The 19,599-nt window shown below is 46.0% G+C and overlaps 1 protein-coding gene across 1 annotated transcript in view; it reads left to right on the top strand.

Moving 5' to 3' along the window:
- LOC135880007 (rapamycin-insensitive companion of mTOR-like) overlaps positions 1-19,599 on the top strand; it is a 67,534-nt gene that overhangs the window by 2,869 nt on the left and 45,066 nt on the right. The gene's annotated exons all lie outside the window — the stretch shown is intronic.

Genomic DNA, 19,599 nt, shown 5'->3' with positions numbered 1-19,599 from the left:
CAAGTGTGGGGGGATCCAGGTGTGGGGTGAGAGGATTCTGTGTGGGACAATCTGGGTACAGGCAGGTCAGTGGGGGTCTAGGTGTGTGTGGGATCTAGCTGCACAGAGGCTCGGGGGGGGGGGGGGGGTTCCAGGTGCAGGGGCAACGGGACTCTGCAGGGGCTCCAGGTGAAAGTGGTTGGGGCTCAGCGGAGGGGTCTGGGTGTGGGGGTCTCAGCAGGGGGGCTGGGTGCTGGGGGAGTGGGGCTTGGTGGGGGAGATCTGGGTGAAGCTAATTGGGGGTCAGTGGTGTGGGGGTCAGGATGTGGGGACTCAGGGTGGTGCAGGGGGGTAGGACTCATCAGGGTGAGGGTTTGAGTGGAGGTAGCCCAGTGGGGGGTGGTCTGGGTGCAGGGGTGGGAGTCCAGAGGCAGGGATTCTGGGTGCAGGGGGCTCCAGATGCAGGGGTTGAGGTTCAATGGGGTGAGGTTCAGGTATGGAGGGCTGAGGGAGTTTGGGTGTATGGGTGAGGCTTGGCGGGGGTGTTTGGGTATGGGAGGTCCGGATGCCGGGGGGTTGGGTGGATGGGGGAGCAGCTCCCTGTACAGTGACCCCTCCCCCTGCAGCTGAGGAATGATGGGGGCAGGAAGCATGGGAGGATGCTGAGCTTCCTGCAGCTGGGGAAGGTTTCTGGGGTGGGTCTGACACAGCCCCAGCCACTCTTTGCAGGGGAAGAGGAAGTCTTGTCCTCTCCTGCTCCCTCCAGCCCAGCTGGGACTAGCAGCTGATCCTGGCTCAGGGTAGTAGGAGCCACTGGCTGGGGCATCCCCAGCCCTGCTGTGATTTACCGCTCCGCTGTCTGCTCCGGATGCCTGAAACGACGTACCTAGGCAGCTAGGGAGTGGTGTGTGACTGCTCTTGCAGCTTCCCTGCCAGAAAGTCATTTTTGTGCAGGGGTGCAAAGAAATCAGTGGGGGACATTAATTCTGCGCACACGCAGTGGTGCGGAATTCCCCCAGGAGTAACATTAATAAGCCATGTGCTAGGCAAATACAAAACCACTGCCTAGCTAACACATTGTTAAACTTCCATTGTTGAGGACTAGTGTATATTTTTATCTGTTTTTTGGGTTTTTCTCTGACTGTTGGAAAACAAATTGCCCTGCTGGCAGCATTGATATTTCCCCCCAAGTTTAAAGGCAGAAATGTTCTTATCTAAAGTTCTTGATCTGTGGAAGAGAATGAGGGTTGCATTTTGTATATAAACCTGGTTGCATTGAGTTGATGCCTGTAATATAAATGTTTTGCTTCAGAAGATCTTAATGTTGATGCTGTGAATAGCTGCATGTTCACAAGGAGGTAGGGTGGTGGGGAAGTGATGGAAGCAGAGTGTCAAAATAGACTGTGCACTATAATGGAAATAGGATACTGGTTAGAAAAATATTTCAGGAATTATAGCAACGGCTATAAGGTTTTCCATTTCATGTGTAATTGTATCAGAGAAACAGAGTAGCTCCAGGTTTACAGAGTTTAAAAAAAAAAAAAAAAAAAGGGGTAATTTTTGCTTTGAGCCCTGTTTTGAGAAGTTAGTAATAAAGCAATTCTACTTACCTTTAGGCTGGAATTTGACATACCATGTCTCAGGCCATACATAACTTACTTACAAAATAAAATGTCACCAAGATCAATTATTTTTTTTAGTTCTGGAAAAACAAAGTTTCTCATACTTTTTTGCACCTGTCTTTTAAAAAATTAAAGCGGTTTTGTGGTATTTTGTTTTTAATGCTGGCTACCACACATATAATGTAGATTGCTACTGTGGTGGTCTTAAAACTGAACTGGGTAAGTTCTGTGAACAAAATGAGCCACTAAGTTCCCAATGCTGCAAACACATTCATGATTGGTACTGCTGAAGTCGGTGTGGCTACTTGTGTATAAAGTGAAACACTTGCATGGTTGCTTTGTATGGCCAGAAACTCTTTGTGGCTTTGTACATTCAGGTTTCACATGTTGTACATGCCCTTAATAGAGAGAGCATACAAAATCTAATTGATTTCAGTACATTTGATCTTAACACCTCTGTTAATTCTTGTAATGCACTTCAAACAAAACGTATACTGAAAACCCAATATGAAGTTGCCATTGGCTGAGGATGTGAAACAACCTGGCAAAAAGTTAATACAACATATCCAAGGGAACTGTAGTAATAGAATTTTAACTGATTCATTCATATTGACTAGTAAGATTCACAGACAAGATCCAAATCAGTTAGCAATCCTATTTGGCAATGAGCTGAGGCTGCCACTTTCCATTCTGGGCCATTGGAACAGTGAGGCATTCTGGCTGTGTGTGCAACTGAATATCTGATACTAATATAATGGGGGAAAATGCCTTGTGCTTTGGCAATTTTTATTTCTGGAGGTGTTTCAGTTCTATGATTGCAGCATCGTGTCAGACCACTGTGAAAACCATTCTGTGCTCCTTGTCAAAGATGTTTTCTTGCACTAAAAATGCAACAGTATTTGACTCTTCTGTAGGCCCTTCATAGAATCATAGAAATGTAGGGCTGGAAGGAACCTTGAAAGGTTATCTAGTCCAGCCCATGAGGCAGGACCAAGTGTATCTAGACCATCCATGACTGGTGTTGGCCTAACCTATTCTTAAACCTTCCATGATGGGAATTCCAGAACCTCCCTTGGAAACGTATTCCCAGTGATTAACTATCCTTATAGCTAGAAAGTTTTTCCTGAGTCTCTCTTCCTCTAAACTACGCTGATCAATTCTTGTCCTCTCTTCAGAGGATATGGAGAACAGTTGATCACTGCCCTCTTTATAACAGCCCTTAACATGTTTGAAGACCCTTACCAGGTGTCCCCTCTGTCTCCTTTTCTTAAAACTATAAATGCTCAATTTTTTAACCTGTCCTCATAGATTGGGTTTCTAAACCTTTTATCATATTTGTTGTTCTCCCCTGGACTCTCTCCAGTTTGTCCACAGCTTTGCTAAAGTGGACACTGGATACAGTACTCCAGCTGAGGCCTTACCAGTGCCAAATAGAGTGGGAAAATTACCTCCATTGTCTTAGATGTGCAACTCCTGTTAATGCACTCCAGGATGATGTTAGCCTTTTTTGCAACTGCATCACATTGTTAGCTTATAGTCAATTTGTGATCCACTATAACCTCCAGATTTAGCCAGTTATTTCCCATTTTGTAGTTGTGCATTTTTTCCTTTTTAAGTGCAGTACTTTGCACTTATCTTTATTTAATTTCATCTTTTGATTTCAGACTAGTTCTCCACTTTATCAAGGTCATTTTGAATTCTAATCCTGGGCCTTCAAAGTTTTTGCAGTCCCTCTTAACTCAGGGGCATCTGCTGATTTTTGTAAGCATGCTTTGTCCTAGTCATTAATGAAAAAAATTATATAGTTCCAAACCTAGACTGATCTCTCTGGGACCCCACTAGATATGTCCTCCCAGTTTGACAATGAACCATTGATACCTACTCTTTGAGTATGGTCTTTCAACCAGTTATGCAACCGCTTTATAGAAATTTCATCTAGACAACATTTTTCTAGTTTGCTAACGAGACTGTCATGTAGGACCATGTCAGAGCATTACTAAAATTAAGTTATCCTGTCTAGAAACCCTTCCTCCCCTGTCCACTAGGTCAGTAACCTTGTCAAAGAAGGAAATTTGGTTGGTTTGGCATGATTTGTTCTTGACAAATCCATGTTGGCTATTCCTTATAATTCTGTTGTCCTCTAGGTGCTTACAAACTGTTTGTTTGATCATTTGTTCCAGAGTCTTTCCAGATATCAAAGTTAGGCTGGATAGTCTATAGTTTCCCAGGTCATCTTTGTTCCCCTTTCTAAAAATAGGTACTATGTTTGCCCTTCTCCAGTCATCTGGTACGTCCCCTATCCTCTTGAATATAATCGCTAATGATTCCGATATTGCTGCGGCTAGTTTAAGTACCTAGGATGAATTAATCAGGCCTTGCTGACTTGGATACATCCACCTTATTTAAATATTCTTTAACCTGTAATTTCCTTATTCTGGTTTGTGTTCCTTCCCCTTGTTGTTTTCTTTTAAATATCTGGTCACAATTAATCTTTTTAGTGAAGGCTGAAGTAAAATAAGCATTAAACACCTCAACTTTCTGGATGTCATCCGTTATGAGCTGTCCTTCCCCACTAAGTAGTGGACCTACACTTTGCTTCATCTTTCTCCTTTTCCTAATGTATTTATAGAACTTCTTATTGCTAGCCTTTCTGATTTTTGGCTCTGCATACTTTCCCTTTCCCCCTAGATTTTCTTCCCATGGGACCTTACTTACCAATTCTAAGTTTGTTCAAGTCTGTATTTTTTGTTTGTTTGTTTTCAAGTCCATTGTCCTTGTTCTGCTGCTCATTGCTTCTTTTCCTTAAAATTGCTTTCCTTAGATTGTTGATGCCAAATTGCCTTCAACCTTCAGTTTCACAACCAATTACTCTCTCTCAGCCATAATGAAGTCTAAAATGGCTGCCCCCCTGGTTACTTCCTCCACTTTCTGAAACAAAAAGATATCCCCAATACATTCCAAGAACTTATTGGACATCTTGTGTTTTGCTGTATTACTTGTCTAACAGATATCGGGGTAGTTAGTCCCCCATTACTACCAGGCTTAGTGTGTTGGATATTTCTATTTGTTCTAAAGTCTCATCCTCCACCTCCTCCTGATTTGGTGGTCTGTAGTAGACTGCTACCATGATTTCATCCCTATGTTTTCCCTTTTATCTTTACCCAGAGACTTTCAGCTGGTCTGCCTCTCACTTCCTTCTGGACCTCAGAACATTAGTATGATGTACCATAGGCGCCGACTCCGTGGATGCTCTGGGGTTGGAGCACCCACGGGGAAAAAATGGTGGGTGTTCAGCACCCATCGGCAGCCCCCCTATCAGCACCCCGCCTACCCCCCAGTGTTTGCTGCCCGCCTGCAGGCCCCATTGATCAGCGCCTCCCCCTCCCTCCCCAAGCCTTCCGCCTGCCGCAGTCAGCTGTTTTGTGGCATGCAGGAGGCTTTGGGAGGGCGTAGCGAGGGCATGGAATGCTGGGGGAGGGGTGGAATGGGGTGGGAAGAGGCGGGGCAGGCCTTGGAGGAAGGGGTGGGGATGGGGCCTGGGCAGAGCCAGGGGTCGAGTACTCCCCGGCACATTGAAAAGTTGGTGCCTGTGTGATGCAACACCTCCTCCCTTCCCCCCCCGCCTTTCCTTTGTGAACAAGTTATATCCCTCTATACAATAATTCCAGACATGAGATGTAACTCACCAAGTCTCAATGGTGTCATAATTCATAATGTAGCTTATGTACTAATACTTCCAGTTTTTCCTGTTTGTTCCCCATACTTCTTGCATTTGTATATAGACATCTAAGAAATTGGCAGACTTTCCCCACCATTTTCATTCTTGTTCCTGTGACCGTATTGTAATTTTCCATTCCCTCCAACCCCCAACATCTAGCCCTCTGATCCCTACCTCCTTTTTACTTAGGACAGGTCTACACTAGGAAATCACGTCAGTATAACTATGTCACTCAGAGGTGTGAAAAATCCACACGCTAAGTGAAGCAGTTAAACCATCCTAACCCACAGAGTAGCTTCTCCGGGAGAAGGATTACCTATGCCAATGGGAGAACCTCTCCCGTCATCGTAGGTAGTGTCTTCACTGAACCACTGCAGTGGCGCAGCTGTGCTGCTGCAGCAGTTTGTGTAGACAAGCCCATAGTTTAAAGCCCTCCTCGCTAGGTTGGCAAGTCAGTGACCAAAGATGCTCTTCCACTTTGTCATGGGGAACTCCATCTCTTCCCAGCAGTTCTCTTCCCTGGAACAACATCCTATGGTTAAGGAAGCCAAAGCCTGCCCATCAACACCATCTGTGCAACCAGGCATTCATCTCTAGGATATGTGTGTCCCAGCAGGGGCCCTTACCTTGATCCAGGAGGATGGCTGAGAACACCACCAGCCCCCCTGACTCCTTCACCTTCGCTCCCAGAGCCCTGGAGTCACTGCAGATCTGCTCAGGATTATACCTGTCAATATCATTAATGCCCACATGGATGAGCAGTGTGGGGTAGCGGTCAGTGGGACAGCTGAGTCTCTGCAACCTTTCTATGATGTCTTAGGTGCAGATTCCAGGTAGGACCCTGGGCCATAAGATCAGCAGATGGATGTCTCTGTCCTCCTCAGAAACAAGTCCCTGGTCACCATCACCCTGTATCTCCTCCTGGGTGTGGTGGCTGTGAGTCTCCCAGCCTTAAGGGCAGGTGGCTCCTCTTCCTCAGTCATTAGGGTCTTATTCTCTCCTCCTGTTGCCAATACAGCATACCAGTTCTTGACCTGGATGTGGTCTTGGGTGGGGGATGGAGCACTATCTACTGCCCGAGATGGCCAGCTGCCAGTCGCCCCCCAGTAGAGCAGCTAGTTCTGCTTCCTTCTCTGCTATAGTCTTCTTTAATTGGCTAGCATCCACCAACCTGGGCATTTCTGTATGCATTCCATCGATGTCGCTCCCAGATGTGACATAGATGACCCACCTCCTCCTGTAGCCCTCGTACCTGCTTCCTGAGTAACTCCACCAACAGACGCCTCTCATGCTGGGTGGTTCCCCCTGCCTGAATTTTCTTGGTAGGAACATGCAACTGCATTCTGTGCAAGTCAAGACCAGGACCTGGATAGAAGCCTCCAGGGTCAGGATGCCTTGTTTGGCTAGGACCCCCACATGTGCAGGCTGAGGAAGAGCTAGCAGTGGGGCTAACGATATATCATTTTCCTCCCAGTGTGAGTTCTTCCTTATAGAGTACCTGCAAGTTAAGAGGGGGGTGAGGGGGATGGAAATCCTTGCCTAATTCCCTTAGAGTATGTCTACATACAGATAAAAGACTTGAGGCATGGTCACGGTTGGTCTGGCTCAGCTGACTTGCGGGGCTCGGGCTGGGGGGCTGAAAACTCGCTATGTAGATGTCTGGGCTCAGACTGGAGCCTGAGCTCTGGGACCTTGCAAGGGTGGAGGGTTCCTAGAGCTCATGCTCCAGTCTGAGCCCGAACGTCTACTCCGTGATTTTTTTTTTTTTTTTTCAGCCCCTGAGCTACGCAAGCCCAAGTCAGCTGATCTGGGCCAGCCACAGCCGTGCCACAAGTTCTTTTATCCCTGTGTGGACATAGCCTCTGTCTCCCTGCTGCTTTCATCTTACCAGCCACTAGGGGTATAGTTATACAATTTTATAACCCGGAGCAGCGAGTCAAAGGGCTTGTCTATGCTTGCAGCTCTGCAGCGGTGCCGATGTAGCATTTAGTGAAGACACTGCCTACACCGATGGGAGAACTTCTCCTGTTGGAATAGGTACTCCACCTCCCCAAGAGGCAGTAGCTATGTCGATGAGAGAAGCCTCCTGTCTACGTAGCATTGTCTACGCTGGGGGTTAGGTTGATATATCTGTGTTGCTATGGGGTATGGATTTTCCACACTCCTGAGGGACATAGTTATACCAAAGTTTGTCGTGTAGACCAGGGCTGAGCCTGGGTCTGCAGACTCGGGGTCACATTATGGTTTAACAGCTGTGTAAATATTGCAGCTCAGGGTCTGAAACCTTCCCCTCATCCTCAGGCATCAAAGCCCGAGTTCCAGCCTGAGCCTCAACATCTGCATAGCTGTTTTTAGTGTCATAGTGTTATCCTGAGTCTGTAGATCAGGGCTATGAGGCTTGCTGCTGTGGGTTTTAAAATACAGTGTAGCTATATCCTGGGAGCCTGACTGCTTTTTTTAAAGCCTGGGTCCCTCCCCCAGCTGGAATGTGTTACTCGCCCCCTCTAACTCAGCTGCCTTCAATCACTGACCTGTTCAGAAAATCTGCACTATTTTCACTTCAGAGCTGTGCTAGAATTCTTCTGTTGACCTCTACGTGTCTACAATGGCTAGATCGACCTAACTAGAGTTCATGATATGAAATTTTTCCACAGCTCTGAGCAAAGTAGATAGGTAGATCTAATTTTTAAGTGTAGAGCAGGTCTAACTGCTGGGCACCTTACTACAGGCAGTCACCAACCAAGCTTCGATTTCAAACTCAGTAAACCAGCCCAGAGTCCTACCAAACTTGATGGCAAGTTCCCAGCACAGAAGTATGATCCTTTTTGTTCCCCAAACTTAATAGCAATAAGACAGAAGATACACACTAGCACTTATGTCAGCATAACTTATGTCACTCGGGTGTGAAAAAGCCATCGCTCTTGTGACGTAAGTTACACCGACCTAAGTGCCGGCGCATACAGCGCTATGTCAGTGGGAGAGCTTCTCCCAACGACATAGCTACGACTGCTCGCAGAGGTGGATTTGTTATGCAGATGGGAGAGTTCTTCAATACCAGCGCTACAGCGGCTCATCTCCACTGATGCAGCTGTGCCGCTGTGTCAATTCTAATGTAGACTAGCCTTTAGTATCACCAACCATGTGTCTTCATCTGGGAAAACTAGTGCTTTTACATGCACTATGTCTAGCATGTATTTTTCCCCAATCTACTAAAAGGAAAACTAAGGCATAGAGAGGCTAAATAATCAACAAGGATGTCCCGGAAAGATGTTAGCACAGCTGGTTATAGAACTCTGAACTCCTAATCTCATGACCCACTAAACAATGCATTAGTGTATACTTAGTGATATTTTCAATCAGAAATAAGTTTTTAAAATATATTTTTGGTTCACTCTTTTATTTTGAAGGATGTATCTATATTTGCCACGAGACATAATATTTTAACTATTTAAAATATTGTTTTGATAGTCTTTTTTAAAAAAAACAACTTTTTTATCATTCAGAGAGAGCTAAATATTAAAAAAAAAAAAAAAAACTGTTGAAATAACCTGAAATATCTGATTAAGAAAAATAAATCATTATCCATTTCTATTTCCAAGGGGGTCTCATTATTTATAATACATTTAATCAGTAACAACCTGTTTAGAACAAGTTTTAACTTACAATTATTTGGTTAAAATGGCTCTCAAACATATGGTTCAAGACATGGCAGTTAACTGTGCTTTGCCCCTGCAAGAGGCCTAGGCTGGCACCTCGTTGTCTTTGAGTAACTAGCTTTGAACCAGTGTTCATAAAGCAGGCAAGGTCCCCAACCATGTCTGTCATCACTTTGGCTGGTCTTCCTTCCTCCCAGCTATCTGTGTGATAAGACATCCCAGAGTGTGTTGCTTCACGTGAAGCTGGTGTAGCTTTCTGTGCATGTCCATTGCTGAGATGCTATGTAAGAGCTTCCTAGCATTCCCAAAATGCAAGAGATTTTCTTTTATTATGGTTTTACACTGCCTAATGCAATATGGTTCCAATCTGACGGGGGGCTCTTGAGAGCTACTGCACAACAAATAATAAGTCATAGTAATGCACTTTATGATCAGGATTTTTACCCAACCTCCTCCCAAAGTCCCCATGTTGTGCAAGTCAAAAAAACTCTCTCTTTGGATTTTGGCTTATGTTAACAAAGAACATAAAGTTTACATCCAGCCAGAGGCTTGGATGGTCCTACGTCAGGAATGCTCATCCTAGCTCCACTCCTCTTGTAACTGGATGCAGTAATGAGCCACCTACCTCAGTGAGTTTACCTCAGTCCTCGTACCTCTCTCCTGGTAAAATTAACACTTGCCAGAAGGGTTGAGTGAGGCATACTATGTTAATTTACTGCATACCCCCCTGAAAGAGTTCAGGTGACCAGTTTCTCTTCTGTTTCTGGCTAAGAACAAGTAACAGATGTTGACCTCAATCATTGTTTTGTACTTCACGGGGTGTCCTGGCCACTGCCAACTCCACCCTGTCAGAGCTCAGTCCTGAACCCTGGTGGCCTCCAGGCAGAAGAAACAGCTAGAATGTGAGAAGGGGTCTGAGAATTTAAGAATCCTTTCTAATAGTTTTGATAATAGCATTTTGTGAGTTACATGGAACCCTGATTGGAAAGGGAGGTCACATTAAATGCTGACCCCATTCATATGATCATAAAAATCAATAGGGATTAAATTCCAAACTAGATAGCTAATCTAGATGTAGAATAGCACCTGTATTGAAATGGGAGATAATGGTTGGAACACCCAACACAGTATTCGAAATACCCAAATCAAGCCCATAGAGTTTAAGGCCAGAAGGGATCGTTGTGGTCATCTAGTCTTACCTCCTGTATAACAAAAACCATAGGACTTCCATGAATTAATTCTTGCTTCGAATCCAATTGCTGCATTGTATGATCTGCAATGTGGTCAGCTTGTGGGAGCGCTTTTTTTTTTTTTTTTTTTTTTTTTGACATTCAGGGTAAAACCACATTGAAATTTTGCATATTTTACAAGAGATGCCAAAGGGAATTGCAGAAGAAGCCTAAAACCAAAGCACTTTCTACCATCCTCAAGGCTTATTCATTAAAACTATTAATAGTCTACCGTAACGTATACCTTAGTTACATCAGGATTAGACTGTCACAAGGCACTCTTCTTGGAGCTATACCTAAATCTACCTGGAATGGAAACTGAGTTTGTTGGGAGAATGTGGCAGCTCTCTTATAATGTGATGTATTTCACTTGGCGACACATGACACCTGTGCTCTGTGATCTGCATTGGCTGCTTCTTAGGCTATGTCTACACTTGTGGAGTTTTTGTGCTGTCAGTTTCAAAGGTGATAGTGAAGCGGTGAAAGAAAAGTGCTGGTTTGTGTACTCACTCACTGCAACCGGCATCAGAGTGTGTTTACATTTGCAGCACTTCTATCGCTGATGAGAGCAGAGCACTGAGGGCAGCTATCCCACAGTACAGCTCTCTCCATTTTGATGATGGGTGTTGTGGGAAGGGGGGGGGGTGATCGTGGGGCATCCTGGGGCCCTGCACAGCCTCCTCTCCCCAAACACTGATCAGCTCCAGTAGCTCAGCATTGCTCCAAGCAGGGGATCGTTTGCTTCGTGGAGCACGCATTCTCACTTATCTAGCCAGGTGACCACTTGCCAAGAAAACAGGAAGAGGAGTTTCAAAGTTACTGGGGCTTTACAGGGTTTGGGGTGGATGTCTGTTTACCAAGCAGCAGAGCTGCTGGCCAGAGTGGTCACCTAGGCACTTTGGGATATCCTGCAGAGGCTAAAAGCTATGTAAATAGGACGAATGTGTCTTCACTTGCACATCACCACAAAAGCATCACCGGTAAGAGTTGTATGCCTCTTGTGGAGGTGGTTTTCTTTCTGCAGTGAAACTTCTGAGTTTTACTGCAGAAAGTCATCGGCAAGTGTAGGCGCTCCCACGGTTTTTGCACAAAAAAGGGACTTTTTCCGCTTTAAATGGCAAGTGTAGACATGCCTTTAGTTTCAAAGGCAACACGTCTCCACCCAGAGTTATAAAACCTTAAATAATTGGGACCTGTCTGAGATGACCACCTCCCATACTATCAGAGTGAGGTGGACTGATTAAAATCAGTACGCAGGAAACCTTAATTTAAATAATTGTTTAATTATTTTGCATTTGTACTCTTTAGTTATTTTCCTAAAGAAAGTTTGAATCTCATTAGTTGGTAACCATTAAAGCATATTCATTTGCAACTACATATAACTTTTACACTAAATTTGGTGCTCCTTTATGCAAAATAGGAGGATATCTTATATCTATATGTATTTATATAAGCAGTTTATATTTATTCAGATTCTTAATTTTTATATTTTTCATTAGTTACAAAATGGTGGATGATGCATTTCTTATTTACTAGATCAGTTTTTTGTTTGACTTGTGTCAAGTGGTATTTAGATAACTTCAAATTCAATTAAAAATGCACAAAACAGCATTTTAATTGTTTTATATAACAGTCTTACATGTACTCGATATATAAACTTTTTAATATGCTGGTTTTTTTTCTTATCAAAACATTATTTTGCATTTAAAACTAAGGAAGTATTCTCTATAGTTAGTGAACTGAACTGATTATTTCTGGTCACCATGTCCTTCAAGGTTTTTGAGCCAGTAGATCTCACCCTCGCACATTTACTTTTAATTCATAGACTGGAAGAGGAAAACAAGCTTTCCTACTTTTTCAACTCCTTATTGGTTTCACAGCTCTGAATGAACTAGTAATTGAACTGAAGTAGTTGAGTAAACCACAATGAAGAAAATATTCTCTGTTCACCTGCAGAAGAGGCTACTGCTGTCAAAATCTGGGTTAGCACCTCAACAAACTCTTGTTCCAGGTTTTAGCCAGTGACTTCCAACAATGCTTTGACTTTCTTTAAAACTTGTCAGCAAATATGTACTGTATAATATTTGTTTGTTTAAATGATTTTAATAGATTAAAATGTAGGCCTTAACATAGGTTGTCAATTTCAAATTTAATTGAATTAAAAAGTCCTGTTATTTTTCTGCTTAAATCGGGTTTTTAAATTATTTAAAAAAAAAAAAAAATCCTAAATTTTTATCTACCCTAGCCACAGCTGTAGTCAAGTGGCACTAGAACCCCATTCTTATAAAAGAGGACATTTTCCTTGAGGAACCATTATCTTGTAATTCTTCTTACCCTATTTGTCTAGTTTGTAATAGCCTGAATTTGTTGTACTTGATTGAGCATACTTCAAAGCCAATCTCTTTCCTCAAGATTATGGGGAAGAAAGGAGCGCAGTAATGGCTGTTGATTATGAGTGATTCAGAGTAGTGTTTTGCTTTGATTTTCACATCTGGACGACTTTCTTATTTTCTGGTTTAGGGGGGAGCAGAAGCTGCTAACTCTAATCTGTCACATTGTGCTTTTAATGATCTCAATGGTGCATAGGGCCTAGGATCAACACTTATTTATTGATTGTAAATAAAATTAAAATGGATTTGAAGATGCTTCTATTTACCAACTCCCTTGCCCAGCTAATTCTTCATTGCCATGACCTCGCGAACTAGCTGTCTTCCATCTGCAACATGAGACAACAAATAAGAACAAAGTGACTGTGGGAGATCTAGCTTCTTTTCCCGTGTGTAAAACCGTTTAAGAAAGTGGGCATAGAAGTGGCTGATGGAAACCCTTTCTCCCCTTTCTTTTTATCTTCCTCACAGTCAATTCTCACCCCAATACATATAGTTAAAAGTAAGACAAGCAAACAAAAATCAGTAAAACAACCTAGGCTGTCTTCACCACAGACTCTCTTAAATTGGGGAAAACATATACATGCACATTCATACAGTCTCTCCATACAATGACCACACACAAAGATACAACAAAATTAATATTTGGGGAGAATGGATGACAAAGGGAATTGCAGCATTTCCCATATTAACTTGTCTACATAATACATCTTGTATGGTCTTATTGTAGACCTATAACCATATAAAATATATTAATCTACACATTTAAAGGGAAACATGAACCGAAAATACATGGACAGTAAGACTGAATTAACATTAAAGGGGCACTGTCCACTTAAAAATGCTGAAATGGCTATTTTACTTAATATTGTTACAAGAAAAACCTAGAGATACTTAGCTTATATCTGTGTAACTAAACTGTGTTCAGAGTATTTGCATTTGCAGCAGTACAAGACATACACCTCTACCCCGATATAACACGAATTTGGATATAATGTGGTAAAGCAGCGCTCCGGAGGGGCGGGGCTGCACGCTCCAGCGGATCAAAACAAGTTCGATATAACACGGTAAGATTTTTTTTTTTGGCTCCCGAGGACAGTGTTATATCGGGGTAGAGGTGTATTATATTTCAATCCATGTGTCTATACAGCACTGTGCTGCATCATTTGCAGTGCACTGCAATGGGGGTAAGTATTGCAAGGTACTATTTGTTGCTTCTAGGCTCATGGCAATTCTGGATAACCTTTATGGTAGATTGTGAGATGTGTCCCAGAGTTCACTTGGTGGACTGGCATCCACACCATTTCCAGCATGCTGTCTGGAGGAGGCACGGAGGAATGTTGTGCACTTGTCCACTCTTCTGCTTTGAAAAATAAATCCTGTTATATAGGAGCACCTGCTGCAAGGCATCAGAGGCAGCAGCACAATGGTGGTGGGAGTTTTTAAAATTCCTTATGGACTCAGAGATGGCATCCACGTGGATGTTTTTCTATGATATGATATGTATATGTTGGAGAACCACTCCTGGACCAAGCCAGCAAATGTGGAGTGGTGGGACGGGATAGTTTTGCAGACCTGGGATGACTAGCAGTAGCATCAGGCCTTTAGGATGGGGAAAGCGCCTGGAGTCTTGGGCTGAGCAACCCCAGAATGCTCAGATGAAAGCAAACTTTCAGTGTGGAGAAGTGAGTGGTAACTACCCTTTGGAACTCGGCAGTTCATCACTGGGAAATCCACAGTTGGATTTACGGAGATATGGTAAAGTTTTTCAGTATGTGCTGCTGCATCATGTGATCATGGAAAGAAGCGTGCAGGAGATTACTGTTGGAAATGAAAATTAGGGTTTCCTATTTGTGCTGGGGCTATTGAAGCGACCCATGTGCTAAATTTGTGGTGTGGTCCCATGCCAAGGCCTCAGTTTATCAGGTAAAAGGGGTGCTTCGTTATAATTCTTCTGCTCTTGGTGGATCACTGTCACAGGTTTGCCAAGATTAATTTTGGATGGTCAGGAAAAGTCCATGATTAGGGTTACCATATTTCCACAATCAAAAAAGAGGACACTGGGGGGGGGGAGCCCTGCCCCAGCCCTGCCCCCACCCCCCCATCCACTCCCTCCCACTTCCCACCCCCGACTGCCCCCCTCAGAACCCCAACCCCCCCTGCTTCTTGTCCCCTGACTGCCCCCTGCTGAGAACCCCCCACCTTAACTGCCCCCCTAGGATCTTACCTGTCCCCTGACTGCCCCGACCCTTATCCACTCGCATGGGTGGCAGGGTTGTAGAAATTTTGGTGGTGCCCAGAACCCACCCCCCCACCTGCCTAAGGCTCTGGGAGGTGGGTTGGGTGGGGGGAGGAGGTCTGGGGTGCAGGTCCTGGGCTGGGGTTTAGGGTGCAGGCTCTGGGGTGGGAGGCGGTGCAAAGGGAGGGGGTGCAGGCTTTGGGAGGGAGTTTGAGGGCAGGAGGGGGTGTGTGGGAAGGGGGGAGGGGGTTTGGGAGGGAGTTTGGGGATAGGAGGGGAAGCAGGGGTGAGGCTGTGGGTCTGAGGATGAGGGGTTCATGATGCAGGAGGGGGCTCAGGGGTGGAGCAGAGGATTAGGGTGCGGGGGGATGAGGACTGGGGATGAGGGGTTCATGATGCAGGAGGGGGCTCAGGGCTGGGGCAGAGGATTAGGGTGTGGGGGGAGGAGGGCTCAGGACTGGGGCAGAGGATTAGGGTGCAGGGGGGGATGAGGGCTCTGGCTGGGGATGAGGGGTTCATGATGCAGGAGGGGGCTCAGGGCTGGGGCAGAGGATTAGGGTGCAGGGGGATGAGGGCTCAGGGCTGGGGCAGAGGATTAGGGTGTGGGGGGATGAGGGCTCTGGCTGGGGCAGAGGATATGGGTGCGGAGGGATGAGGGCTCAGGGCTGGGGCAGAGGATTAGGGTGTGGGGGGATGAGGGCTCTGGCTGGGGATGAGGGGTTCATGATGCAGGAGGGGGCTCAGGGCTGGGGCAGAGGATTAGGGTGCAGGGGGATGAGGGCTCAGGGCTGGGGCAGAGGATTAGGGTGTGGGGGGATGAGGGCTCTGGCTGGGGCAGAGGATATGGGTGCGGAGGGATGAGGGCTCAGGGCTGGGGCAGAGGATTAGGGTGTGGGGGGATGAGGGCTCTGGCTGGGGATGAGGGGTTCATGATGCAGGAGGGGGCTCAGGGCTGGGGCAGAGGATTAGGGTGTGGGGGGATGAGGGCTCAGGGCTGGGGCAGAGGATTAGGGTGTGGGGGGATGAGGGCTCTGGCTGGGGCTGGGGATGAGGGGTTCATGATGCAGGAGGAGGCTCAGGGCTGGGGCGGAGGATTAGGGTGCGGGGGGATGAGGGCTGGGGATGAGGGGTTCATGATGCAGGAGGAGGCTCAGGGCTGGGGCGGAGGATTAGGGTGCGGGGGGATGAGGGCTGGGGATGAGGGGTTCATGATGCAGGCGGGGGCTCAGGGCTGGGGCAGAGGATTAGGGTGTGGGGGGATGAGGGCTCTGGCTGGGGCTGGGGATGAGGGGTTCATGATGCAGGAGGGGGCTCAGGGCTGGGGCAGAGGATTAGGGTGTGGGGGGATGAGGGCTCTGGCTGGGGCTGCGGATGAGGGGTTCATGATGCAGGAGGAGGCTCAGGGCTGGGGCGGAGGATTAGGGTGTGGGGGGATGAGGGCTGGGGCTGAGGGGTTCATGATGCAGGAGGGGGCTCGGGGCTGGGGCAGAGGATTAGGGTGCGGGGGGATGAGGGCTCAGGGCTGGGGCAGAGGATTAGGGTGTGGGGGGATGAGGGGTTCATGATGCAGGAGGGGGCTCAGGGCTGGGGCAGAGGATTAGGGTGCGGGGGGATGAGGGCTGGGGCTGAGGGGTTCATGATGCAGGAGGGGGCTCAGGGCTGGGGCAGAGGATTAGGGTGTGGGGGATGAGGGTTGGGGCTGAGGATGAGGGGTTCATGATGCAGGAGGGGGCTCAGGGCTGGGGCAGAGGATTAGGGTGCGGGGGGATGAGGGCTGGGGCTGAGGGGTTCATGATGCAGGAGGGGGCTCAGGGCTGGGGCAGAGGATTAGGGTGTGGGGGGATGAGGGTTGGGGCTGAGGATGAGGGGTTCATGATGCAGGAGGGGGCTCAGGGCTGGGGCAGAGGATTAGGGTGCGGGGGGATGAGGGCTCGGGCTGAGGGGTTTGGGGCGTTGGAGAGGCTCAGGGCTAGGGTGGAAGGGCAGGGTAAGGGCAGCCTGTCTTCCCATTAGTGGATGGGGGACGCTAGGACGCGGGGGCAGCAAATAGCAGTTGCTGCTGCCTCTGGCAGTAGAAGCAGGCAAGGGAGAGGCAGGCGGGGGGCGGAGCGACGCGCGGAGGGGGGGTGACAGGTGGAGGCCGGGGACCCATCCAACACAGCCCCGCTCCCCCCCGGACTTCCCTTACCATTCTGGCTCCACGTGTAGGCAAAACACGCTGCCCGGTGGGTCGGTTTGTGTGTTACACAGGGCTGCAGACAGAGGGAGGGGGGAGCAGGGGAGGGCTCTGGAGGCCAATGGGAGTGGGTCAATCGGCCCAGCCGCCCAATCATCAGCCGCACTCTGCATGGGAGGGAGGGAGGAAAAAACCCCGGACATTTTAACCTTGTTACCAATTCCTCCCGGACGGCTATTTAGAGACGCAAAAGCCGGACATGTCCGGGGAAATACGGACAGATGGTAACCCTATCCATGATGCCAAAATATTCAAAAATTCAACTTGTGTTTGCAAGATTACAACAGGGAATCCTTAACTGTGTATGGGTAGATGTGTTATACAGTTGTGTATAGCATTTTTAAAAAGTTGTTTACTGCTGTCCTGTGGTGTAGATTGGTGGATGGAGGCCCTTGTTTTGAGGGGAAGTGGGTGAAAGGGCCTCCTCAGCACTCTGTGTTCTCTATTTGCTTCAGTGCAAGGTATTTGTCAGGAAATGACTGTTCAGGAGGTGAGCTGCAGTTTACTTTGGTATTTATGCCCTCAAGCAACTTGGTGTTTCCTCATCAGTTCAGTTATCTGCTATTGTATCTTCCTGTCCTTTTCTCTTTGATGCAGGAACTTTCAAGAATTTCACTCCCTTTGTCTACCCTACTGGCTTTCTAGTCCTCTGGTATAGGTAAAATAACCATGTCTTCCTTTTTATTCCTCTTCTCCCCTCTCCCCCCCTTCCTTAGGTTAGCAAGTTTCTCAGTGACTGTCAGAAGTCCTCTGTGCCATAGCCTGTTGAGGGCAGATGCTATACAAAGGGACAGACCTTAGTTTGTAATTATAGAAAATAAGGTAGCTATGTCAACTTAATATTCTCAGAAAGACAATGTCTGACAAACACACAGAGATGGTAAACAGCTTTTCTCCTTATTTCTGGATTTGGGGATGGTGAGGAATAGGTGGGCCCATTCTATTGAAAAGGTGATTATTTAATAACTGATTATGCCATTGAAAGTCCTAACCCTGGAGAATATTATCTTGAGCGCATATTCCCAAAGGCGATGAAGGCATTGTTCATGAGGGTAGAGGCAAGCCTGATAGATGTGTTGTCTTGCTGGTTAGCTGGATGATCCCAGAGTTGTTACTGAAAAAAGGGATTACTAATTTTACAGGATTTCCTTGCAAATCATCTTTGCTTTGTAATATTCATGCCAAATGAGAGTGCCCCGTACCAAATGTTCTCTGAAACAATGCCAGATGTGAGAAAAGTCCACCTTAAAATTAACTGGTTTTTAACCCTGTGAGACATAAGCTTAAATGTCTTGAGGCTTTGATCCCTATAAATCACTGAATACCTTTTCTTTTACCTCATGCACCATAATTTCAGTAAGAAAGTGCCTTGTACTGTACTGAATACATGCTGTTTAGCCAAAGATGCCTATTTAATACCGTAAATAACTTTGCTTGTAATGCTGCACTAGCATGGTGTTTAATGCAAATGGGAAAATACCATCAAATTACTGTGGATTGTAGGTGCTGGCAGATAAAGTATGATGTAAATGCCTTGGCTCAATTGCTCATACTTTGAACACTCAATAAAAATGCTTTTTTTTTTTTTTTTTTAAATACTGTGTTTACATGTTTTAATGATGGCATATTACTTATTTGTATTACTGTAGCGGTTTAATTTTTTTGCTTGCTGTTTATCAATCCTTTTGTGACATGTTTGGGTGTGGATTTTGAGTATTTTGGTAATGAAAGAAGGAAAGCAGTGGCTAGGGAAGTTAGAGACAGAGAAAGTGTGACAGATAGTGGAGAGAGAGAGGGAAGGTCACATATCTGCAAATAGGAAGGTCTAGGAGGAATAGTGGTTGTACGGGATGGTGGAGCTATGAAGATGAGAAAAAGGAATTGACATTTTTTACCTGTAGCTATATCTGACTGTTTATAAGCACTAGTGGTGACAGCCAGTCATACCTGGAAGAAAGTTCCACAAAGCCCGGTCTGGTGCTTCCATTGTGTCCACCAGAGTCCCTGGCATGACCTGCATGTCAACCTGGGTTTTGAACAGGTCCTGGTTCTTGGATAGGGATGGGCCAGTCTCCTCATTCTTGTCATGGCTCTGGATCTCCTCTTCAATATCAGCATTGTCCACCCACAGGCCAAGTGATGGAGTTTTGGAGAAGCTCTTTTCAAGTTCATTATAAAAGGGGAAGACCTTATGAGTGATCCCAACAGTACTGCTGTGGTCCTTCACATGTCTGTTGTCTTGTCTAAGTTCCTTTACCCTTTTTCCAGCACTCCTCTTGTCTTTGGAGTAGGTACACTTAGCCATCTGCTTATGTAGCTGCTGGTAAGTCATGTCACTTCAGCAGTTATTTGACAATTAGAACTGCATATGCTCTTCATCCCACAGAGCAATGAAGTCACTGGCCTCTGTGTGGGACCAGGCAGATACAAGTCATAGTGATGAAAACACAAAAAAGTTTGGATTCTCATGCATAAGCAGTATTTGTATCAAGGTGGATAAAAATCAATGATTTAAAAAAAAAAGAAAAAGAAA

The sequence above is a fragment of the Emys orbicularis genome, chromosome 6 (genome assembly GCF_028017835.1).
Source record: "Emys orbicularis isolate rEmyOrb1 chromosome 6, rEmyOrb1.hap1, whole genome shotgun sequence".
Taxonomy (NCBI): Eukaryota; Metazoa; Chordata; order Testudines; family Emydidae; genus Emys; species Emys orbicularis.
This window is presented reverse-complemented; position numbering and strand designations above follow the sequence as displayed.